This window comes from Protopterus annectens, chromosome 10.part0 (assembly GCF_019279795.1).
Source record: "Protopterus annectens isolate FY-2018-M chromosome 10.part0, PAN1.0, whole genome shotgun sequence".
Taxonomy (NCBI): domain Eukaryota; kingdom Metazoa; phylum Chordata; order Ceratodontiformes; family Protopteridae; genus Protopterus; species Protopterus annectens.
In genome coordinates, this window is record NC_056744.1 from 886,753,734 (window position 1) to 886,781,180 (window position 27,447).

Genomic DNA, 27,447 nt, shown 5'->3' on the forward strand with positions numbered 1-27,447 from the left:
TGGTGCCTGGCACTTTGTGAAGACCTTGGGCACAGTAGATAAGCCAAAGGGCAGTGCAGAGAATTGGTAGTGCATTGTACCAGCTTTGAATCTGAGGTATCTTCTGCAATTTTGTCTGATAGGGACATGCAGGTATGCCTCTTTGAGGTCCAGAGTAACAAGCCAAGCCTTCTTGCCCAGCATTGGTAGAAGCTGCTGTAGTGTCAACATTTTGAATTTTGGAATATCCAGGTAAGTATTCAGAATTGAAAGGTCTAGTATGGGCCTCCAGGCCTTGCCCTATCTGGGGACCAGGAAGAGTCTTGAGTAAAATCCTTGTCCTTGTTCCTGTTGTGGTACTTTTTGAATAGCCCTCATGTCCATGAGGGCTGAAATTTGTTTTTGTGCCTCTGCCCATTGATTTTGTGGCAGGTCTGGCATTCCTTTTAGCCTTGGTAAAGTATGAAAGTGGAACCGGTAACCTTGAGGCACAATATTCAGAACCCATTTGTCTTGGGTGATTGTTTGCCAGTTTTGAGAATAAAGTGCTAGTTTTCCCCCTAAGGGGGCTTCCAAAAGGGATGTGCTTGGCGTACGAAGAGGAAAGTCATTGTGACTGTTTCCTGTAAGGTTGAGACTTGTCCTCACCTCCTTTTGGGGTTGAGGTGCCCCACTGTTATTGTCTGTTTAAGCCTTGGGCTTGAGATCTGCCTCTTGGGCATCTGTATCTGCCTCTCTGTGGCCTGTCTGACACTGGAAAGGACCAATTTCTGCTAAACCGAGGTGGCTGTACCTGTAAGAAATCCTTGACTGTTTGCATAGATTTAGCTTTATCCTCCATTTTCTTTAACACCTCTTCTGCCTTAACACCAAACAAGGTATCATGCTGTAAAGGAGCATCCAATAATTTTGCCTTAACACGATCAGGTAAACTCTGTTCTTTTAACCAAGCATGTCTTTGAATCACAGAACCTGTAACTGCGGCTCTACAAGAGGCCTGTAAAGAATCAAAACCACATTGCAGAGTATGTTTTCCCACCCGTTCAACTGCATGCAATAAATCCTGCATTTATTTACAATCAGGAGCTTCTGAGCTTGCAAGCATTTTCTGTTTTAACTGAGCCATTAAATATTGTTGGTACTTAAGCATGTGAATCTGGCAATTTAAAGTTCTTACTGCTAAGGTTGCAGAGGTGTATACTTTCTTCCCCCATCTATCCAAAGCTCTGGAATCTCTGTCAGAGGGTACTGGATTTTTTGCAATGGAAGCCTTAACCCCTTTTGGACCCTGGGAAATAGTTTCTGGATCAGCAGAAGGGTTTTTGTAAAGAAACTTGTGAGAGTCAGGGACTCTATAGTACCTGTCTGGCTTGGCTGGAGCAGGGGGCAAAGAATCAGGAGATAAGCTGGATTCAGAGAACACATCATCCACAATGTCTAGCACAGGTGGAATAGCCAGCGGCCTGTGCTGAGGCAATAAACGGAAATCCCTGAGCTTTTTCTTGGATTCTGAATAATCCTGACTTTCCCAATGGAAATGCTCCCTCATGGTATGTAAAGTTTCCCCAAAAGAATAATCCTCAGGAGGAGAGGCTGAAGGGATAGATTCTTCAGCATCAGAGTCCTCATAGGGGGGTAGAGAGTATCCCTGGTCTGAAGAGGAATCAGAGGAAATGGAAACCTGATCAGAGGAATCATAGTCTGTATCTTGCCTAGGCCTTTTCTCAGGAGGGGGATGTGAACCCCTGATTAGAGTAATGAGGTCTTCGGCCATTTTAAGCATCTGTTTCTTAGGCATGGAGGACTGTTCAGGAGAATGCTGTACTTGTTTCTTTGTCTTTAATGGTACCTTTGTCTTGGCTGTTGTTTTAATGGTAAGTTGTGAAGGTCTGAAAACACCCTCAGAAGCTGATGCCTGCTCAGCGGCTCTGGACCCATCTGAGGGATTAGTTTCTGTAGGCCCAATACCTTGAGTTTCCAGAGGCCTAGCTGTCTCCATGCGGGAGTCGGAAACGGCCTGTGGCTCTGAGGTAGCGTGTGTCAGGGGCTGCGAAAGCACCTCACTGAGAACCGGCGAACCGGCGACTGGCCTAGAAGAGGCTTCGTCGTTGGTTTTGGACCTTGGATGCCTGTCTTTATCCTTGTCTTTGCATTTTTTTGGTATTGAGGTCGTCGGTTGATCCGACGACATGGTATAATTGAACCTTCTGCCAAAGTAGTGCAAAGCAAAATCAAAGCATCTTTTTATAGTGCGTTTGCTAAGTCTAGCACAAAACCAACAACTAGTGATGTCGTGATCAGGGCCTAGGCATGGAATACAGTAAGAGTGGAAGTCCTTATGAGGTATTTGCTTCCCACAAGAAATACAATTATTAACTTTTTCTGACATCGGTCAGAGGCAAGAAAAAAGTTTCCCCAATGGGGTACTTGGCTTTATTGAAGACTTTGGATCTGAAATTCGACTTCGAAAATCTCAGGAGTCGGCCGACCAGCACTTGTGAACTGCTTCTGCTTCGGGCACCACGCGGCAAGAAAGACTGAAGAAAATGGCATCGGATGCATCTTATATACCCCTGGCACACTGACGTCAGGGAAGAAGCGACAGCAACTGATGCCGGACCAAGACTTTGGAACTCTGGCCGACTGCGGGACTGCCTGATGGCAGGATAACCCAAGTGTAATGACTGCAGCAGTGTAACACGATGAACATCTGCTACTATCCCCATGCTGCCCTTTGCAAAGCTTCACATGAGGAAGTTCCAGTGGTTTCTAAAGACAGTGTGGTCCCAGCATGCTCACCCCTTAGATGTCTTAATTCCCCTTTCCCCTGTCTAAAAAAAGAGTTACATTGGTGAATACAGCAACTCAGTCAGAACGTTGACCTTCATCTTCAGCTACCTCAACCAGTTCAGCAACTCTTCACAGATGCCTCATACTTGGGTTGGGTTGCAACATTTGCTTCCAGGAAAGTTCTGAGTCCTTTGGTCCCCTTCTCAAAGGAAGGAACATATCAACATCAGGGAAATTAGGGCTCTACTTCTAGCTCGGCAGACCTTCCACTCTCTGTTTCAGCCTGGACCTATCAAGGTCCTCACAGACAATATCACAGTCCTTTGGTATATAAACAAGCAGGGGGGCACAAAAATCTTATCTTCTCTGTCGCCTGGCCATCAAGGGTTGGGAATTGGCTATTCAATACAAAGTGACTCTGCATGCTGTGTACCTTCCCTCGGTTCAGAACATGGTGGCAGGCACCTTAAGCTGATCTATGACACAGTCTCACAAGTGCATGCTTCACAGGGACATGTTCCTGGATCTAGTTCACCTATGGGGTACTCCAGAACTGGACCTTTTTGCCTCCCCTATGAAGAGACAATTTCCCCGCTTTTGTGCAAGGGTCCCTCACCCTCAAGTTTGGAAGATGGATGCTCAATCTTTCTCATGGAAGGGGATGTTTCTCTATGTATTCCCCCCTTCCCCTTAATTCAGTAAGTTCTGTTGAAAGTCCTACAGGAGAAACCCAAAATCTTGCTAGTGTCCCCCTTTTGGCCAAGACAGCACTGGTTTCCTCTTCTTCTAATATTAGCCAAAGGTCATCATTGCAAGTTACCTCATCAGATGGACCTACTCACTCAGGACAAAGGGTCATTGATTCACCCAGCTAACCTTGTGGGTGATCAATTTCTGATCCCTTTCAGGCACATATTTTTTAGGGACGTGCTACAGGTTTTGCAGGAGACCAGGAAATCCGGTACTAGAAAATCTTACACTTCCAAGTGGAAAATATTTTCCATTTGTTGCCAAAAAAGGAAAGAGGACACCTTTGGTGTGGATGTACCGTTAGTACTTTCTTACCTGTGTGAGTTGCTCAACAGTGTTCTTTCCCATTCTTCATTTAAAGTCCATTGCTCTACCTTGTCTGCCTGTTTGCCTTTAACTCTCTCCCTTAGCTTCCAGGTTAGAATTTAAGCTTTTTCTTAAAGGCGTCCTACATTTAAGACCCTCAGGAAACCAGTTCATCCTCCTTGGGATCTTAACTATGTGCTAGAAAAGCTTACTCAGGCCCCTTTTGAACCAGCAGCTTCTGCTTCTCTAAAGTTCTGCACATGGAAAACTGTGCCTTTAGTAGCCTTAACTTCTGTTAGAAGGGTCTCTGAGATTCAGGCATTGATGGCACCCCCCCCCCTTTTCTAGTTTTTCATAGGGACAGAGTATCCTTGAGAACTAATCCAAGCTTCATGTCCAAAGTGGTGATTGAGTTGCCTTTTAATCAGTCCATCCAAGTGCCTACCTTTTTACCTTCTCCGCAGTATTCCAGTGAGAGGGTTTTGTATACCTTGGATGTTCATAGACAACTCAGATTTTATCTTGACAAAACTAAGTCCATTAGAAGGTCTGACCAGCTTTTTGTTTCCTTTCATCCCAAGGCTCTGGGTTTGCCAGTATCCAAACAAACGATTTCCACATGGATCTCTAAGACTATTGTGTTTTGCTGTGAATCCCATGGGAAGTTTTTATCCACGTCCATTAAGGCCCTTTCCACTAGATCATTTGTATCCATAGGGGCCTTCTTCAAAGGTCTAGATGCTCATTCCATCTTGGAAGCTGCCACTTGGTCATCCATTCATACATTTACAAACATTACAAATTGGATACTGTTTCCAGGCCCATGGCAGGTACTGTCAGAGAAATCCTCCATACATTCCTGGAAAGTGCATCATCTTAGCCTTTTCCTACTCTATCCTCCACCCTGGGTCCCCTTGCAGCTTTGCCACTCTCCCATATGTAAAAATACTGCAACATTGAATAGAAGGACACAGAATAGTTGTGTGAAATCTTACCATAATCATAGATGTTCTTCTTTTCTATGTTGCAGTATTCTACCCCTACCGCCTTCCCCCTACAACTTGCTGTTTCCTAGGATGATCTCATTAGACTCCTTTTGGACTCCTTTCCTCATGGAGCTTTCTTATTCTGAAGACTGTATGTGCGGGCATCCCTTTTATGGCTGATGTTGACTGCAGCTTTGTGCGACGTCCGGCCTGTTTACACAAGCTAAGGCCGGACATCAGGTTGATTGGTGGAATACAACCCATATGTAAAGAATACTGCAACATAGAGGAGAAGGACATCTGTGGTTATGGTAAGACTTTACACAACAATTTTTTCAAATTTCTGCATGTTGTTGTAGATGCACAACACAGGAAAGGTTGCATTAAACAGAACATTTTCTTCTTTTATTTGAATATGTAAAGGCTTGCAAGATGTCAGAAATTGCCCCTAGCATAGCATACAGTCTCAGTCAAACACTGACAGAGAACAGATCAAAGCTACTAATGAGCTCCACATGCTTTGAAATGTCATGCTGGCTGCTATTTACGGCTACAAGACATCACTGTGGAACAGAATACATGGCCTTTTACATTTACACGTAGTGTTTTGTTGAGAATCACTGTAGCTATCAGTACAGAACTGTCATGATTTTAGAGATGTCATTTAAACAAGTCAAAAATGTCTGACGACTTATGATTTATTTTATTTATTTGATTATTTAATTATTTATTACAATCATTTGTTTAGTTGGATTATCTATCTAGGCCATGCAAGGTTAAACAGCTTAATATGTAAATGAAAGCCCAGCTCATAATTATCGGAAAATTCTTGTATGAATGGTTTTCATCTGTCCCTGATTTTGCCTCAACATTTTTATTTACTGAATTTGTTAAATGGGGTAGAACTCTGATCCATAAGGATCTTTTTTCTGCTTAGCTCGGGAGCAATATCTGGTAACATTCTTTGATAAGAGCACACAATAGCAAACAAATACTGAAAGACTCACACTCTGGTATACTGGAAGCAACCTGTCAACAACTCATAGCTTTAAACACATGCAGCCAAATACTGAAAATTACTGTCTGTGTATTAAGTTAGGCAGGTATATTAGAGATAAGGCTATCTAGGCTGCTGCAAAATATGCATAAGTTCCCATGGTAGAGGCATCCAGAAGTTATACACCAACAGTAGGAAGGATGCCTCTTAGTCTATTATTCTAGATGAATAACATCTGTAGTTCAGAGCTCTCCCTGATATTGAGTTTTTGTCCTTGATTCTGTACAAGTTTTCTGATTTTGAATTGAGAAGATGAGATTTCTGCTTTATGTACTGCTGAATGTAAAACTAACATTTAAAACTTTTCCCTCCATTTTGAGACAACAACAATGCTTATTGCCTATTCTGAACACATAGAGAGTATGTTTAGAATTATCATTTAAACATGTGTTTGCACTGTGCCAGGTTAGGATTTGCTCCAGCTGGGAGAAAAAATAAAAATAAAAAAAAGAAAAGTATACATATTCTTAACATTTTTGCCTCCTGATTCACAGATAGTACTCATTAATTTACAGCAAATATTCACTTCTAGTCAGGCACTTTGTAGTGCAAAATTATTCTTATGGGAACAGAAGTAAGTGACTAGTTAATTTAGCTCATCAAAGTTTTCTTACCAGATGCCTTCTAACCAGTAACAATGCTTACGTGGGTAAGTTCTTTTCTCTATTATTCTTCATTAAAATATCACCCATTAATATATATTGATTGAGTTACTCTGAACTACTTAACTTGTGCTCCCTTTTTCCTTTTTGGTTCATTTATGTAAAAGTTTCCTACTGCAGCAAACTGTTAAGCTATTTCTAAAGATAATGTCTCCACACATATCTCACTCAGTCATTTCAAAACAGCATATCTAACCAAAGGAAAGTGACTATCTTGTCTGTGGCTTGGTGGCTAGCCAGTAAATGTCTACTTCCTTAAAACATCAGGGTCACTCACCAATGTTGTGAAGCTGAGGCATGCTGCTACTACTGCTAAATGAAATTTAAAATACATATATTTTTTCTATAATGGCAAAAAAATTAACTATTAAAATAAAATGTTTTTATTAGAAGGGTAGAGTCCCACCTAAAAATATTGTTGGGGCTTAGACGTCTTGGGTCTATATAGCGCCCATGCTATTTCATGTTGCCTAGACTGGAGGAAGACATACAGTGAGAAATATATCAGTAAGATGCTCAAAAGGCAGAATGTAGATTATTAATATCAGAGATATAATCTATTTGAACACTACTTACAGTTTAAATGTCACAGCACAAGGCAGATAATTACTGACATCCACCCTGAAGTGTGCAAATAAAATCGAAGAGAAACAATACAAAAAGTCTGTATCATTAGCTCAGATGATCCTTGCAGATAAATATTATCATGCAACAGGTAGTTCCTCTAGACAGACATGCAAAATGCATTGGATGCAAAACCCAGGACTTTTAAACTATTTGTCTAATTTTATACCCCATGCCTAACCACAGTTCTGCTGCAGTGGTGCTTGCCACAGCACATCAATATATTATATGTTTACTTGTACCTAATGAACTACTAATGTAGTGGATCAATCTGAGAGCAAATAGAAACAAAAGGCACTCAAAGACAAAAATCTGGACATTTAATTAGCATAAAATTTGAATATCAAATAGCAGCTAATTTTTCTCGCATTCAGAAGTGAGAATACTATGCAGAAACATATTTTAAAAAACAGAGAATGGCATAAATTATGGACAAATATAAGCACATTATCAAAGAAACAGTGTAAAATCTGCAGACTTTAATGAATTGTATTGCAAAATTCTGTCACACAAAGTAATTTATTTTTGCTTCTAAAAAAAGGAGATGTAATATATGTGTCCTCTTTCTTTAAATACTGTTGCCAATAGTAGGAGGCCTAAGGTGGTATTTACATTACTATTAGATAAAGCTTAACCAAGTCATCAGGGAACTTCACCTACTCTTGGTAGTAGGGGGAAGAGTTTGTGTGTGACACAACAGACTTCCTATTCCCATTCCAGGTGTGGAGATGACCCAGAGAAACAGGGAGAAAACATGGCTGATTCAATTTTTGTTGAAACTGAAGTGAAAGTTGGTGAAAATGCAGTCAAAATGGTAGAATCGCTATCAGAAATGTTTTCAAATGATTCAGTAGCAGAGAAATCATTGTTTTCGAATGGAGAGGAGTTCGAGGAGGAAACACAGGTAAATGCAGAGGTGGAAATGGATTCAGAGCAAAATTTCCAGAAAAATCTGTTTGAATTGACAGAAAAAGTGGAAAAATGCATTGTTTCAACCCTCCAGTTGGGAGGGTTGCAGGATGTTTATTTGTAGGAGCTGATAAACCAGAGAGAGCCAGAAAGTGGAGCTGCAGTATCCTGGAGTGAGATTATGGAGAGAATAGAAGAAGAAAATGTGTCAGAGAATGTTCCAGAGAAGAAGACGTATGCTGAAACAGTGGGAGAAACTACCAAAGAGGAGAGAGGAATGAAAGAAACTAAGAAGAAATTTCTGGTTTGGGTGAGCAGTAAAAAGGAAGACGGTTTGGACAGATATGAGGTATGCGTACCGCTGGGTGTTAAAGTTGAAGAGGTAAGAGCTTTCATTTTAATTAACCAAGAAACATTTTGTGACTTGATATTTGAAACAGATCAGGCTATGGAAAATTTTCAGGGGGTTTATGAAAAAAGAAAGCGGACTTTCTGTGGGCATAATATGTTGTACAACATTTTCTTAGACAAACAAAAAAAGGGTTTTGATTCAGTTTAAAACTGAAGTGGAAGCAAAAGAATTGAAACAATATTTGTTGACAACCTGTAAAGAAATTATGGACACTACTAAGATATCTGATGAAAGAGGACTATGGAATGGGGGATGGGAATGTGGAGTTATTTTAAAAATGGAAAATGACAATGTGACACGTATATCTCGTATTATTAATGTTCATGGTAATAGAGGGTTTGTGAAGTACAGAGAACAACCTAAAATATGTTAAAGCATGATCATTTAATTAATGAATGTGACAAAAATATATTATTTATGTGGTCAAACAGGCCATAATGCAAACAAATGTAAATTAAAGTGTCAAAATGTGTCAATAAGGAGCATTCATGGTTAGAGTGTGAGATAGAGACACCAGAAAATGAAAATAAAAATGAAAATGTAAATAAAGTTATACAAGAAAAAGAAGTAGAAGAGGATGTTGTACAGGAAGTTACACCACAAATGGAAAATGTAGAAGTTGCCTTTAAAATTAAAGAAATAGATAAAGAAAAAGAAACAGATGAGACAAGTGAAGAAGAGAGAAAATAAGAAAGGTAAGGGATAAAAAATATTCTTAATATAACTGTTCAATAAAGCTGAAAAAATTAGCTTTAAATGTGAACAGTACAGAAAATATAAGAGGAGAATTAATATTATGTATTGATGTACACCTGTAGATGCTCCAATAACAGTGCTAGAAGTCATTAGTCTGTTAACAGAAGAAGAAAGGGTACAAACAGAAAGGCTTTGGAATGGTACTGCTATTTGAAATATAGGTAAGGAAACCTGTTTGGATATATGTATATTGTATAAAGAGAATATAAAGATTGTAGATGTAACAATAATATAACTAGGGAGAATAACTGTTGTTGATCTGAGATGGAAAATGTACGTATATAGGATTATAGCCTTATATGCATATGTGACAAAAAAAGACAGAGAAACAATGTTTAAAAGTATACCTAATTATGTTTGTGTGAATATGGATAAAATAATCACAGGTGACTTTAATTGCAACCTAAGGAATACAAAAAAGGACTGTGATGCTAAAATAGAGAAACTATGAGGAGTGAACAATTAAAAATATGGGGTAATAAACACTGGACAAATGAAAGGAATGAAATTTAGACAGAAACGGATTACTTTTTAATATCAGAAAGTTTAAAAATTACTCACAAAGGAATAAAATATACTGCATTTTCTGATCAAGTGGATATTTGAATAAAATTTCATGAAAAATGAGGACTATAATAAAATAGGAAAAAAAAATAAAAAGAATTAATAAAAAAGAAGAAATAAAAGAGCTTATAGAACTATGGAAGAACTATATTAGAATAAGACCTTTCTATGAAAACTGGACTATGTGGTGAATACAATTTAAAAAAGAAATATAAAAAGGTATTTTAGAATGTGTAGAAGAGAAGAGGAAAAGAGAAAAAAGGAATATATAGTATTAAGTAAAGAACTTTTTAAAGGTTTAGTAGAAAAGGATAGAATATTATTAAAAAGAGAGATATACAAAAGAAATGAAGAAAAAAAAACAATAACGTGTTATATAAGCAAAAATATTTCTTACAAATGAAAAAAGGATGTAAAATAGTGAAAGGGTTGGGAGCATGGCCTAATAGTTAAGGTGTTTGCCTTACAAACACAAGGTGCAGGGTTTGATTCTCACAAGGGATAATTGGCTAGGCTTAAAATGTCTCACAAGGGCAGTTAGCTTAGTACTAATCTATGAACCTATGAAGATAAAAAATAAGAGAATTAAAAAATAAAGAAGGGAAACAAGTTAATAAGTGAGAAGGAATATAAGAAATAATTAAGAGCTATGTATTAGATTTATATGGCAAAAGAGAAGTATGCATAGAACAAATTTATGATGGTGAGAGATTTAGTAGACAGTGAATATTTGGAGAAAAAAGAATTTTAAAGGAGTTGAATGAGATTATGAAATATATTAATATAAATTCAGCCACAGGATTAGATGGGATTGAATATAATATGTATAAAGAAATGGAAGACTGGCAAAAAATGATATTTCTACAAGTTATGAATGAATGGATGGATACAGGGATTACGTATAGGTATACTTGTATGGAGATTTTAAAATTTATGTATAAGAAAGGAAATAAAGATGAGATAAAAAATTGGAGACCTACAATGTTAAATAATATGAACTATAACATTTTTTATGAGAATAATAGTTAAAAGAATACAATGTAAAATGGAAAGGTTATATGATCAAAATGTGTAAGGAAGAAAGAGAAAGGGAAATCAGGATTTGTTGTGGTTAATAAGAAAAGTAATTGATGACATTATTAATATAAAAAGGAGAAGTAAAGGTTATGATAGGTGATATAAGTAAGGTGTATGATAATATCCAATATGAATAAGTGACAAAGTATTATAAATTATTAAATCAATATATGAAAAAAATATGTGAAATCAAACATAAACGGCTGGATTGCGGAAGATGTGAAAATAAAGTGTGGAAGAAAACAAGGATGTCCAGCCAGAAGTGTGTTGTTTTCATTAGTCGTGAATATAGTAGCTGTGCAAATAAAATGAGAAGTAATGGAAGATACAAAATGATGAAGGAGGTAGAAATACCGATAATGCATATTTATGTGGATAACATTGTAATAATTGCTAAAAATAAATTATGGATGACGACATAAATGAAAAATTAAGTATTACACTTAAGAAAATTGGTTTAAGTAAAAATAAAGAGAAAAGTAAAGGTTTTGGTTATGAAGGGATAATAGGAGGGGTATAATATAGTGAAAGGTGTATAGATATATTGGGGATAGTATTTGGTAGAAGTGAATATAAACACGAGCAATGGGACAAAGTTATTAAAGGAATCAAAGAAATTATTTATTTCTGGAAAACATAGATTTTCATATAGAAAAAAGCACATTTGATAAATACTATAATATTGGGTAAAATAGCCTATGTTACAAACATTTATATGATACCACTGACATATGAAAAAGAAATTATGATGACAATATTTTCATTCATCTGGGGGTCAAGACTGAACCCAGTAAAGTGAGGAATTGTACATATGAAAGAAGAGCAGGGGGGCCTGGGATTGATAAACACAATTGTACATGCAGCCTCTTTAAATATGTATAAAGTATTAAAAGGAGTTATGAAAGATAATAATTGGTAGAGACAATAATGTATGGTACATAGAAGCAACTTGGTGAAAAAATGGAAATAAAGAAAAGAAGTAAAAATGTCATTAATGAAGAAATGAGATAATTTCATAGTAAAATTACGTTACGGAAATAAAAAATGTAATAGAAAATTATAGAAAGGAATAGTATGTTAATATCATGAAATCTTTATTTTGGGTTTTTTTTTCCATGGAAAGAGTTAGAAACAAGTATGAAAAAGGCAATAATTATGGCATATACAAATTACAAAATTAAAGAATTTAATGATTTTTTGTGGAGATGGCCCATAGGTAAATTACCAGTAAAAGCAAATATGGCATACAAAAGAAAACAAGATAGAATATGTAATAAGTGTAAAGAGTTTCAAACTACAGAACATGTATTTTTTTTTAAATGTGAAAGAATTCAAGAGTTGAGGAAAGAAGTATGTAAACGTGATTTGGTTAAAGATTATTTGAAATTTGAAATGTTAAATAAGGACATGACAGAATACAGTCATTATGGAACAAGATCTCAAGAGAAGGCAAAGAAAATAGACAGAGTTATATTTTATATAACATGGACAATATGGAAGTAGAGACTTAAGATCAAATACAATGGTAAATGGCATTGACAAAAATATTGGAAAAATTATGGTTTTGGTTGTTTGTAAAAGGGTGTGGGGGAACACTTAAAAATAATTTGATGATGTATTGAGTGATGTTATTTATGTAAATAATGTAAATATGTGAATATGTAAACATGTAAATAATATGAACTGTATGAATGTTTACAAATAAAAACCCTACTCTTTTTGATAGGTGCCATGTGATCTTTTACATCCAACTCAGCTACTAATAACTCATGCAGACAAAGCCTCAATTTAATGTCTCATCTAAAGGATGGCACACTCTGAAGTGCAGCACTCCCTTATGTTGTACTGCAGTGTCAACAATCCATCAACCTGGTGTGTGGAATAGAACCCACAGCCTTCTGCACTAAAGGAAAGTCTGCTACTTGTTATTCCACTGACACTCCTAAATTAAACCTGAAAACAGGAACTTCCAAAAATAGGAACATCATGTACAGAGGTAAAACATTCCTCCAAAACAGGGGCAGTTGAGAAGTTTGTGCTGCAAACAGGTGACATCTTATGTTTAATTCCTATAACCTTATAAAAGATTAGGTTAAGCTGTGAGTTTCAGTCAACAACACTCTAGACAATTTTCTTGTTACTGGGTCGTGCGTGATTGAATATTTTGCATATGGTAGCTGCATGGTATATCTTTTTGTTTTCTTTTTTCTCATCACAACTTCAAGTTAAACTATTCACATCTACATAATTTCCCATTTCATGTTATGCATTTTGTTGAAAATGATTCCTAGACTCATAGAATGTGCAAGACAACTTGACCATGTGGCCATTAATGCCTTTCCAGAACCTACCCTTAGACCTTATAGCCTTCTTCTAGGAGTAGTAGGGCAGTCATACCTGGGGAGAATTTATGAATACCAATCCAATTCTCAAATTCATTCTTAAAGGAAGATAGTGTGTCACACTGATTGATATGGCAAGCAAGTTTATTCCAGAGAAGGGGTAGTCATTTCATGACAATGCTGTATCTCCACTGAGATTTGTTTATTTGTTGAAACGGGTACCATTTTATGGTCCTACAGTTCACAGAACTGTTTGATCTGCGGGGGAAATAAGTGGTCTTGGACTGCCAGATCCCTAATGGTCCAGAAGGCAAGGCACCGATTGACCTTAAGGAATCAGTAGGACAACAAATACATGGGCAAGGCTTCAGCCTTTCCTGATATCACAGGTCCTTTAGTTACATGATTGTTTTGTCAAGAGCCTTTGGGTGTCTGTCTAATTGCTTGATATAGTTTGCAAGATTCATCCCAAATGAGGGAAAGGCGTTGCATTCTATGATGGGATTGATCAATGCAGAATATAGAGGCGATCTGGACTTCTTTGAACCTAGAGGAAATATCCTTTGCAATCAGTTGTACCAAATAGGATTTCCTGACCACTATTGCAACATGATGGTCAAAGCAGAGAGAGTGTGAGTCATCTTATATGTTCCAAGGTCTCTCACATCTTCATTTTGGAGTGGGTGCTTTCTATATAATAAGTTTCATGGAGGATATGTTTGTCAATGCAACAATACTGCATTTTCATCATTTAGTTTTAGTCCATGGTTAGTGCACCAGCTGTTAGCATGTGTAAATTCACTTTGTAGCTTCTGCATATCAGAAGGGGATTCAAGTATAACACCCAGTTTACAATTGTTGTCAAACTTGGTTAACTGCAGTTCCTAATTTTTGAGTTGGAGATCAGAGAAGTATATGCTAAATAGTAAATATTCTATCATGGAACTTATGGTGCTCCACTGGTTACTTGTATGCTATCTGAGGGCACCCTCACAGTATAGGTTCTGTCCATCAGCCAATTAGCTATTCATATAATTACATAGGTATCACGTTGGAGGAGTGCATTTAGCTTTTTAATTATGCTGGCATGTGGTATAGTATCAAATGCTTTGGTGAGGTCAGAGTATGCTGTATGGACTGAGTGACCACTGTCCACACTTAGATTACCCTTTAAAAAAATTACCATATTCATTAGAAAGGATCTGCTCTTATTAAAGCCAAACTGCTGGGGGTCAAGACTTATAAGATTTTTTTTCTATATTGTAGTTTATCAGGTCTATTATGACCTGTTCCATGGCCTTGTAGATGAGTCCTGTCAGGCTGATGGGTAATTCTCAAGGTCCATGGTGGAGCCAACCTTGTGAAGAGACATCATAACTGTTGTGTACCAAACCTCGGGGATGAAACTAGTGGATAAGCTTAGATTGAATAGTTGTAGGAGTGGGTCCACCAGTTCATTAGGCAGTCTGATATGTGATCAGATCTAATGTAGGCATACCTCTCAACTGTCTAGATTTTTGAAGAATGTCCAGATTTTTGACTCATATTTTTGGTCTGTTCCACATAAAATTTGTGGTTTTCTGGCAAATCACTGCGATGATCTGAGGAGTGACGTCACTAAATAATGACATACATTTGAGTTTAAAACTTCAAATCCTTCAGAAAATGTATTTATTTATTTTACATTTGATTACTGGGTAAGTTGTCTGGCTGGGCTAGAAGCCCATTTTCAGCTCAGACCTGGGGAGAAAAGCTCCAAACAAAAACAAAAACAGCAATTTACATTTATACAGAGAAGTACAATAAAACAAACAGTACAAGTAAGATAGTGATGACAAAAAGCATCTGTTGGGAGTTGCATATATAATAAAATACATCAACAATATGGTATAAACAGAAACAAATGAGAGCTGCTCTGGAACAAACACTGGGTGAAAGACAGTGTATATGGAGTATGGAGATAATTTCAATTTAATGCTAAATGAGTAAACATGTAACATCATTAGTGGCAGAAAGTAATAAATTATCCCTAGTCTGGGTTGGAGCAAGGACAGAGCCAGTGGATGGAAAAGTGTTCTCTGAGACTTTGCTTAAATATGGAGGTATTGACAATACTGAGGATGTGCTGAGGTAATAAGTTCCAAGATTTAGAAATGCTGTTGCAGTACAGTGAGTCACCAAAACCGTTTGCAGATTTGGTTACTTTTAGCAGACATTTGTCAGAGTAACTTAGGTCCCTGGGTTTAGAGTTAGCTTGGACTAATTCTTTTAGGTTTGGGCAGTTTTTTGGTTTGGTTAAAACTGTATGTACAAGAGTGAGCTGGTTTAGTGGAAGTAGATGGGGTAGCTCAATCCAGTTAAGTTTTTTTTAGAGCTTGTCAGTGGTGCTCCCTATTGGGAACATTAGCAGCAAATTTGGCTATTTTATGGTAGCATGACTCATGTTTATATCACGCTATCGAAAGATGAAAATAGCGAACTCTATTTCATCGAACATAAAATATCTAAACCACATAATACTGAACATTCAGAACAGCAAATTTTTTCCTTGGGAAAAAATTCGCTATTCTGAAACACACACACACACAACACAAGCACACCTAAAAAACATCAATCCACACACATACACTTATAATCCTACAACTAACCCTACACTAAACTGTACATACACTACTATCTATCCACTTACCTTAACCCAAACCCTAACCCTAAGGTCCGTCACTATCGCACATTCACCTAACCTGTGCCCTAACCCTAACTCACTTAACCTGCCCCTAACCCTAATTCACCTAACCCGCGCCCTAACCCTAACTAACCTAACCCACACCCTAATCCTAACAACCACACAGTCGCACACTTACCTGAACCCAACCCATAAAGTTCCACCACAGCACTGAAATAGCGAAGCCAGAGAACTGGCCAACCAAATTCTTTCCCTAGGAAAGAATTTGGTGTTCTGCAGCTTCACTATTTTTACCGTTCGCTCAAAACAAGTCGATATTAGAACATTCGAAGTTTTAAAACTTAGATGTTCTGATTTAGACCTCATGACTCTAGTTGGTTAAGATCTGTCTTATGTAAATTAGTAAAGATTTGTGAAGAGTAGAGAAGGGTGGAGAGAAGAAATGACCTGGCAGTTGCTAGTCTGGAGGTGCTGGTGAGATACGGTTTAGCTCTATAGAGTTGACCTAATTTTATATGTACCTTATGTTAACATAAATCCTGTTACTCTAGTAACTTTCTAAGTTGTTAAGAGCAATACTTCAAATCTGTTCCTGTTTTAAGGCCTTTGTCCCCCCCAATTTTGTCAGGCTTTGCCCAGATTTCTTGCACTAAGAGTTTGAGAGGTATAAATGTAGGGTGTATTATTTTGTTTTGAAAAGTACTTTTAACAAGTGTTCTTTGGTGATCACTGAGGATTTGAGGTCCTTAGGCATATGTAGGTTTGGTATGTATGTCTCTGGGTTGAAGTTATTACTGAATTTGTTTGCCGGTATATTTGCAATATCCACTGGATCAGAGTAGGTAGTGTCATTTATAATGAGTTCAGAGCAATGTTGGGTATTATTTCATAACTTCCTAACAAAAGCAAAGAATGATTTGTAATTATACTTAGCTTCCATTGCCAGACTAAGTTCAGGGGAAGCCTCAGTTTTCCTGATGGTGTTTTTCAGTACCTTGGATAACCTTTTGACATTAACCTTAATTTGTGGGTCTTTAGTTTTTATATTCTAGTGAGCTTTTTTCTCTTTTTGTATTGTTTATGTATGTGGACCACCAGGCCTTTGTTCTTTCTGTTCTCTTTTTTGCTTAGTTTTAAGTAGGGACTGACAGGTTTACATAGTTTTCTAGGTGATTGTAGAATTAATTTACATAACTAGCTGTGCCTACATTTTAGGGCATACTGTTATATCTGAACTTAGAGAGTTTGTCATGGAATTGTAGGAAGTATGTATTTTTGACTCATTGAATATTGTGATATTTGCCTCAGCTGGCTTAGGAATTTTAAAAGACAAGGTTACCAATGTGTGTTCAGACTTGACCAGGAAGGGTATACCTGTGGGATAGTATATATAGCTACCACATTTGTAAGGACCAGCTCAAGAAAATTTTGACCTCTGTTCGGCTCTTTGACTATTTGTTCCAGGAAATTCTTGTATATGACATGGCCAACATTTGAGATATAGGACTCTTAGTTTATTGATGGGTGATTAAAGTTTACCAGGATAATGTAGATTTTGAGTTTAGGAAATTCCTCCTGTGCATTTAAGAACTGGACATGTTCTGGTGTTTTGGGGGATCACTGAAGGGATCTTTCTAACATGCTATGATCTGATAGTTGGTTTTATTTAGGCTGATCTGAATTTCAGTAAGTTCAGTTTGTGGCTATCTGGGAATCTGCCTTTAGGTAATATGGTCTTTAACAAATGTGGATACAACATCACAGCTTCCATCGGGTCTAAAGGAGTAGTAGCCATAAAACCCTGGTGTAGAGGGAGTACTTTCTCCACTCTTAAACCAGATTTCAGTAATAATGCACATATGAATATGTTCCAAACGCAGGAGGGCTTCAAGGTCAGACTACTTGTTATTTAGACTCCTAGCACTAAGCAGCATCAGACTGATATTGTTCTAAGCTTTGTTTTCCGTTTTTAGGTTGGAAGATCTGTTAGATGGACTCGGCCTAAAAAGGCACTATGGGGACAGCAAAGACTTTAGTTTGTATGTGGAAGCCTTGGAAAGAGAGGTGCAAGTTGTCCTCAGTAAAGCAGGAGGGGCAGTGCAGCAGTTCATCCCGTGCTGACATATATAAGATCCCACTCAAATGATACCAGTTACTAAGCCAGTTGCTAAAATCATTCATCTTTTCTTGAACTTCAGCATCATTCTTGGGGAAGGTAGGATTCTGCTCAATACCAGAATCTTTCCTGAACTTGTGACATGCATAGAGGACTCATAAATATGTCTGTGTCTTTCCCTTAGTGTTTTGTGTGCCAAGTAATTCACACAACATGGATCACCACCATGTCTTACTCATATTTATTTGAAAGCCCTTCAGATGTCAGAGATCTTGGTACCAGAAAGATAATTCACCGTCACCCTGTTTTGGTCCAGCCTTGTTAGGGTAAAGTATGTGTGTCTTACTATGAACTCAGCAATCAATTGTTAGTGGAGGGTTGAAATGTATTTAGTTTTAGGCAATTTTTCCCTGTGACTCTCAACTGTGGATGTAGCAATAGGTCTTGTAATATTTTCTACTGAGACCTGGTCTTGTTTGACCTTGGAAGCTTAGGCAATGATTTTTTCACACCCTTGGCATATGATAATTTTTCCATTTATTTTTTGAGGAGTGCTGGGGGTGAGAGTTGCTCACGGACTAATTTTTTTTTTTTGAAATGTTGCCTCCATCTCAGTTACATATGTGCATCTCACTGTGGTGGAATGAGTATTGTTCAGTGTCCATGAGCAGTAGGCAGTTGCTATACTGCCTCAGTATACCAAGTGTTATGAGGCTGGCAACCAAGGAAAGACAATCTGGTTCCCCTTCAGTGTAGCCCAAGAGTGTAGTCATTTAGGAGGAAACAAGACATATTTGAACAATATTACACTATAGAAATTTGGGGAAATAAGACTTATCAGAATAGTGTTATAAGATTTATCTGTATATTTGCAGTATAATAATTAACTAATGGAAGTCCTGCACTAGGGTAGAAGCAGCTTACAGTAACTTAACTTGAGTCTTAAATAAAGAGGTAGTGCTTTTAGCACAGCCTGCTCATGGGGACAGCTCTAGATAGGCTTGCTCAGACTAAAACTTTAAAGTGCCTGCATCTATTGAGTGCAGGTTTTTATGATGCTACAGCTAGTATATCAAAGTTCAATATAGCAGAGCTAAGAATTTAAACAAACCAATGAAAAAAACAGCTTTTGGCTCCAGCTGGTAATGCTAGCTTTCCTAGAAACAGCAGCTACTTATCCTCTCCACTGGATAGTTACTACTATCTCTGACTGCCCACACGCTAGCTAGAATTGGACTGTAACAGTCATTAAGTTAAAAATAAATAGCGACTGAGAGAAAACAGCAGTGTAAAGCACAGGAAACAATAAAGTGATTAATGAATCCAGTCAGGTTCTGTACAACACAACACTTCTATTACCTGGCTGCAATAACAAAATAAACGATCAAAACTTGTTTAAATGCTACTAAAATGGCAAAAGCAGTTAAAATGGAGGGATAACACAAAATTTTAGAACAGGGGCACAAGACAGTAGTTAAATAATTCAGTCAGGAATCCCAAAAAGGAAAGCATAATAAAAACAATCAACACTTGTTCAAGTAACAGTAGAAGAAATCTATAGGTGACAAAAGTGCAGAAGAAATAAGGTGCTTTCTTGATTTCTGTGTTTAAAATTGAAGTCATAATGCCCGTTTTAGCTTTTCTGGCATCTCTACACTAAGATCAGCTCTCTGAGTCTTGTAGTGAGGGCCCAAAATGAGTTTCAGTCAGCAAAATATAGCTGAGCTAATAATTAAAAAAAAACAAATGAAAAAATCAGGTTCTAACAAGCTTTGGCTCCAGCCAATAATGCCAGCTTTCCAGAAATAGAAGGTGTTTATACTTACTCACTGAGTAGTTACCACTATCTCTGAGACTGCCCACACACTGGCTAAAATTTTGCTGTATCAGCTAGAAAGATACAAACAGCAGAAATGGAGGGAAAGCAGCAGCTTAAGCACATGGAAGTAATACGGCAATTAATGAATCCATTCGGGTAACTGCACAGCACAACACTTCAATTACCAGCAAATAAAAAAATAAGTAATCAAAACTTGTTTAAATGGTATTAAAAATGTCAAGAGCAGTTAAAATGGAGGAAAGGCAGGGAAGCAATACTGACATAAATTATGTTAGGCAGCTATACAAACACAATACTTCAATTTCAGTAAGGAAAACTACATAAAATAAGAAAACGTGTTCAAAAAAGACTGAAAACTACAGAAATCCAGATATTCTGACATTGGGTAGCCAAGCTATGGTACACCTTACTGCTTATGCTGGTGCTGTATTTATTTAATTAATGCATGGCATATGGGTCTGCTTAATGTGTTCCACTTGCATGTAGTGATCTTATGAAGCATTACAGTTAATGGGGAAGTGCAGGTCTTTATGCTGATCCTGCTGTTTGGTGTGATGCGCTTATGAACATACTGCATAATGTAAAAGAAGAGAATTCTAGTAGATTCCTAGGTTAATGTGCTGAAGCTGAATGCCGGTAAGTTATAGTAGGATGCTAGAAGGTCTAAGGATGCTTTAAATGCATCACTTTAAAAAAAAAAAAAAAAATATATATATATATATATATATATATATATATATAAAGATTTCGGTATGTGTTCACCTACTTTGTTGGTTGGTAAAGATATGCCAAACGATGAATGCAGAAGCCATAAGGTACAGTGGATGTGTGTAAAGTGTCTTGATTTTCATTTTCTCCAGTGTGTTCACTAGAACTCTCAGTGTTTTTCTTTTTACACACTTGGACAGAGTGCTTGAGGTTTACTTAGACGTACCAGCTGTCGGTTGTTAGCAGTGAATATGCTTAACACTGTGTACCTGCCGTCTCTTAATGGACCACCTGTTGTGGCTGACTCTTATAGAGTCAAAATGGACAATTTGCACAAATTCATGTTAAAATTTAAGATATTAGAAATTGAAAATGAATATCTTAACGAATGCATTAATAGGGGTATTGTTCCAAAAGGACTAAGGGTTTTTAAATACCCAAATAATGTACTCGAAGGAACAGTTTTTCATAAAGAGTTAATCGAATTGTTCAACAAATGTGATTTAGATATGTTGAGACTTATAATCAAGGAAAATAGTAGGACACATGTTGTCCTACAGAAAGGAATTAATGAGTTGGATCAATGTATTAAGGAAGACCTAATTTTTACCATCCAAGATGAAAAGGATAAGTATTTTAAAATTAGGGGGGAAATTGATGTAAAATGTAGGGAAACCATTCAAAGAAAATTTAAAAAGCTAGAAAGGGATACAGAAGAATATAAAAAGGGTACAGTGTACCCCAAGCCTCGATCTCCTTTCTTTCTTAGAAACCTTTATGGAAATAATATGGATAGAGAAATACAAGAAAATTTCCAAGAAGATAATAGAATACAAGAAGATGGTTTTAATGATGAAGAATTTCCCCCTCTTCGTAGATCAGAGAGATTACTGAATAAAACAGGGTATCAAGAAAGAAATTTTTCATGGAGAGGGGGGAGAAGGGGGAGGGGGAAATATTAAATATGGTGGTCACACCATTAAGACCCCCACCCAGTGATAAAATAGTCAGCAATGACACTTTTTTGTCTGATGTTATAGTGGACTGTGTCAAACACACCTTTCATGATTTTAGTATTTATAATTTTAGTGACATTTATATAGAGAAAGAACATTTTAGCCTGCTTGCAAAGGGATTTAAATTCATACCTTACAAAAAAGGAGATCTTACCCAGTCTATTTTAGATCTAAAATTATTTTTTAGAAAAATTAATTTAAATTTATTATTAACATCTGAGGGAGACCTAGGGAAAAAGAAGGGGTATATTTAATCCCCCCTTCACCCACAATTGATCAACCTGGAAAATAACATGGAAAAGAACTAAGAAATAGATATGATAGGTTTGGGTTTCAACCAAACCTAAGTAAGATGGAAATAAATATTTTACAAACCCTGAGGGATAATCACAATATTAGAATAATGAAACCTGATAAGGGGGGTGGGATAGTTATTATGGATAACATAATATATGAAGGAAAAATGAATTAAATTTTATTTAATGAGGAAGGCTATACCAATGTGTCTATTAACGAAATTAACATCGAGTATAACAAAATAGACATTTGTTTAAAAGATATGTTTTCTGAAGGTTTATTTGATAAGAAAACCTTTGATTTTTTTGAGAGTTGATAAGCCAAGAGTTCCTTCTATCTTCGGAATTCCGAAGATCCATAAAAACAAAATTGACCCCCCATTAAGGCCCATAGTCTCTGCCAATGGGTCTAAAACGCACAGTTTGGCCAAATTTGTTGATAATAAACTAAAAAATGTGTGGGTCAACAAAGAAACAATTTTAAAAGATTCATGGGACCTACTTGACATACTTAATAAAGATGTTTTATGTGATAATTTGTTATTTGTGACAATAGATATTGTTGATTTATTTTCAAGTATTCCACATACAGAAGGAATGGAAATGTTTGAGGGTGTTTTATTTCAAGATGATACATTAAGTCACAATGACAAAATTACATGTGGGGCATTCATGGATTTGGTCCTTAAAAACAACTTTTTGAATTTTTGTGGTGAATTTTACAAACAGACAAAGGGGGTCGCTATGGGGGCTGCATGTGCCCCCACTTATGCGAATTTAGTTTTGGCCAAGTGGGAGGAGCTGTACATTCTGGATTCTAAATTTTGTTCTTGTTGGAAATTATACCCAAGGTTTTTGGACAACATAGTTATTCTATGGTCAGGGGAGGTAAAACAATTAGAGGAATTTAAACTGTATCTGGAAGGATCTACCAATTTTTTAAGATTTACATTTCATGTATCTACTGAAAAACTTCAATTTTTAGATGTGGAAATATATAAGAGAGAAGACAGGTTTGAATCTAAAATATTTAGAAAACCGACCTTTTGTAACTCTTTTCTTCATTTTCAAAGTGCTCACACCTACTGGTGTAAAAAGAACATTGTGAAAGGCCAATATGTACGAGATAGCCGAATGACTAGCTCTGAGGATGATTTTAAAGATGAAAGTAAATTATTAAATAAAATGTTTTTAGAAAGAGGGTATCCCCAAGAGTTTATCAGGGGAATACAAGATGAATCTTTTAAGGCGAGAGAAGGTAGATTCAGACCTATTTTAAGTAATAACAAATTAAATTAAATTTCTTGTGGAGACCTCACCCCCACAATTTAAGAGACTGATTTTACACATGCCTTGGTTCTTGAATATAATGCTTTCAACACTAAAGTTACAAGGAAAATTGTTGAAAGAGAATGGTCTAAATTTATCAATTTAACTGACTTGGACTAGAAAAAACTAAATAGAAATGTCAAGGTTGTGTATAAAAATTCTCGATCATTTAAAAATATGTTGGAAAGTAAAGGTTTTCAAAGGAATAATAAGGTTAGGAAGGGTACTTATAAATGTGGACATTGTGCGCACTGCAGTAATATAGTTGATAAGGAAAAAGTTTATTTAGAAAGTAGACAAAAATGGATTAAAAGTGTAGATTACTACAATTGTGAAACTAAAGGGGTAGTATACCTAAGTCTATGTTCAGAATATAACGTTTTTTTATGTGGGAAAAACTGAAAGAGTGTTAAAAAAGAGGATATATGAACACAAATATGAAATAGCTACAGGAAAGGAGACTAATGCTCTGTATAAACCCACTCTGGTTTGTACGGATGCTAAATTCCACTTTATGGTTTTAGAGCAGGTTAAAAAAGGTGTAAGGGGTGGATTATGGGAAGAATAACTAGAATCTAGGGAACTATGGTGGCAGATTTCCCTTGATGCAACAAATTTCCCTGGTCTAAATGAATTTATTTCAATTGTGCCACTTTTAAAATTGAAAGCAGGGATATTATAAGGTAATAGATGCATTTTCTATTTTTACCAGCAGATGGCAGGCTACACTTATACAAATTGTTCTTTCTTTTTAAAGTAATTTCCAAACATTAAATATGGATTTTTGTAAATCCTATATATATTGTTCATATTTTTCACATCAAATGTTTTAAAATGTTTTTAAAATGTTGTTATTATGGTTATTTATTGTTTGAAATAAGTTTTAGAACTTTTAAAGTTGGCATTGCTGAACATACACAGAAAAAGAATACCAATGAATTTCTTAATTAATTAGTTGTTTTTGACTGGATTAGGAATTTTGAATAATTTATAAAAGGTTGGTTTGTTTTAGGGAGAGTATCTGAAGAAGTCGGTTTGCTTAGACGAAAACGCAATATTGGTACAAAGCGTTAATGTGTTTTAGCGGTGTTTTTAGTGGATTCAATAAAATACTGTTTCTGACATCCATGGCTCCAGCAGTTTTTGGCAATTTTTTATTTTTGTGGTTTTTCAAGCCAAACAACCCATTTTTTAGTTTTGTGTACCTGCCATCTCATACCATTCCCCTTACTCCCCACCAGGGTTGCCAGATTTCTGACTGGCCGGGTAAGGACAAAGAGAGGACCAAAAAAAAAAAAAAAGAAAAAAGTCTTCAACGCTTAAAAACATGGAGCTACTTCTGTTTAATACGGAACATCAAGCAGTTCCGCATTAATAGCTCCGTGTTTACCAATTTTTGACTGGCCCATATGCCGGTATATGAGCCAATCAAAAAACTCGAAAAACTGAGCTATGTTTAATGCGGAACTGCCTGATGTTCCGCATAAAACACCAGCAGTTCCATATTTAGCAATTTGTGATTGGCCCGTATGCCGGTATACGAGCCAATCAAAAAACTCAAAAAACGGAGTTATGTTTAATGTGGAACTGCCTGATGTTCCGCATTAAACACCAGCAGCTCCGTATTTAGCGATTTTTGATTGGCCCATATGCCGGTATATGGGCCAAGCAAAAAAAAAAAAAAAAGCAGAGGGCTGTTTTGCCGGGATTTAAACTGGCAGTTTGGGACTCGGGATCAGACTGCTGATCCCGGGACAATCCTGCTCAAATAGAGACATCTGGCAACCCTGCTCCCCACCCACTATCACCTGGGAATCTTTGTTGCATCACAGACTGGTGGATATGGTTGTAAGGGCCCTATTGGCTGTTAGATTAGAAAAACTTATGAAACTATGGATGAAATTAACACTAGTACCACCCTATCCTGCTTATAAAAACGTATCACCGGTTAAGGGTACAGAGAGCATGTTCAGTAAAGGGGAGTTAAACCTCCATTATGCAGGGGCTGGAATGTCACTGAAAGAATAATAGAGAAATGGGCTTTCTTGCCTCATCTTTCCTTCCATCACTGTAGCTGACCACAGCCTAAGATGCTGCATGGGGGCCCAAACCACATTTCTGTGAAATGCATCAAGTTCCTGCTCCACATTAGTCATAATACTGTGATTAGGCTGTTTGAAAGCTTTGACTCAAATGCTAGCTGCAACAAACCTTGAGAATGAGATACTGTCTGTTTATTCTATTGTACTGTTAGCTTGTTGTATTTACATTTACCCCTCCTGTAGTTTTCTTCTGTTTCCTCTCATTCCATGCACAGAATTTGCAAATTCTTTCTCTTTCATCTGCATGATGTATGTGACATGGACCAGAAAAAGAAAGGAAGATGTGTCATATCTGCCTTACAAAAGATTCAGGCTCAATTAGTGTTTATGTAGAAGACTACATTAAAAAACAGACCCTTCCACAGCTACTAAAGTGCTGGAAAGACATAATTGTTTAGTTCTGCTATCTCAGCCAAGTGGAAGGTGGTTCTTCTGATACATGAGGTACTTGTTCAGTCCTTGGTTAAAACTTTCAAACAGACAAGAGAGGTGGATATAATGGAAAATATGTACCCCCACCCGGAAACAAACTTTGATTTAGGCAATGTGACTCAAACAAGAATGAAAAAAAGAGCTTCTTATGGAGATGTTCTGATCATTAAAGACACTTAGACAATGACTACTTCCTAATTCTTGGAGAGGATTTCAACCCTGCACTAGATGCAATTCTAGAGCATGTTCTACCAGGTACCATTAAGTCCCTAAGAGTGATTAAAATATCTCTTTGTGATAATAAAGAATATCTTGTGTAGCTGCTGCATGGAGAACATTACTCCCTGAAAATATGCTATACTTAACTAGGTCACAGGGCAGATAGTGCATTAGAGTTTTAGCCGGCCATTGTAGAGCTGATCTCAGGAATCATGGAGACTGAGATAAGGCTCCCTTCTCTATCACACCATACTATGGTGATGGCAGCAGTCCAGAGCTTTGGACCTCCTGGACTTACCATGGTGTTTTGGTCTTCTTTTACCAAAATATTAATCAGACAAGGAGTAAATCAGAGAGAAATCATGGAACCAAGTTCAGTGAGAGATACCATAAATAGATGGAGATTTTGAGATAGTCAAAGTGAAAGTAAAGGGGACTATAATAAGACTTTATACAAGATTAGGAGACACATGCAGGAAATGGGACTATAAGACTTTATGGCTAGGGTGGTTGCCTTAGAGGCTGATTGTAAGAGTGAAATATGCAGGAACAAAGAGCCAAGATTGCAAATGAAAATTTAAATCAAGAAACACATGTGCCTAAATATAATTACATCCATAACAGAATAGCAGATAGAAGTATACTCTTTCACTGGGTGAAGGGCATTACCTCTCTCCAACTGCCAGTTGCCAGTCTGAGGCAAAGAAAGGTTAAGCAGCATATAGTTGGATTAAAATATACTCGAGGAGGTGCAGCATGAGCCTGTAAACATCAATCATGTTACAAGGTACTTTTATTCCAAGATTCATCATTTAAAGTTTTCTTCCATGCAGGAGTATAAGACTGCTTTCCTTCATTTGATAGGTCTTCCACAAGACTGAATGAATCATTAACATTAAAAATATATACTTTCAAACATGAAAGTCTTGGCAGCATGGAAAGTCCTGGGGACAGACAAGGTGGCCAAACTCCTAACTTCTAAATGGCACAGAGAACAGACTGGCTCCAGATCTTCTTAAGCTCTTTCAATGAAGAGAACAGAAAGAAATATTCCCATTCTCAGGAGGGATGCTAATATTGTCTTGTCACTCAAAGATAGTAAATAACTGACCCACCCTGCTAGATAATAAACCAATCTCATTGCTTACCTTGCAGACAAATATCTTTCCAAAAATCCTTCACCACTGAACAGAGGGTCGTCTATCGAACATGATACACCCAATACAGCAGGGCTTTTTGGAAGAGAGATAGGGAGAGATGGCTCTTTTTTCCTAGGGAAAAATGTATGCCAGTTAGTACAGAATGACAAGAAAGCCTTAGCTGACATACTTAACAACTTCCACAATGTCTCTGATGTCTTTTAGAGGTTTGTAATCAAAGAGATTTTCTTATATAGCAACCTGGTGACCTACTTTTTTACCTTGGCAAACTTTTTTCCCCTTATAAGTATTGAACCTGTGTCCCCACCCTTGTTTATCCTGCAGCAGACACA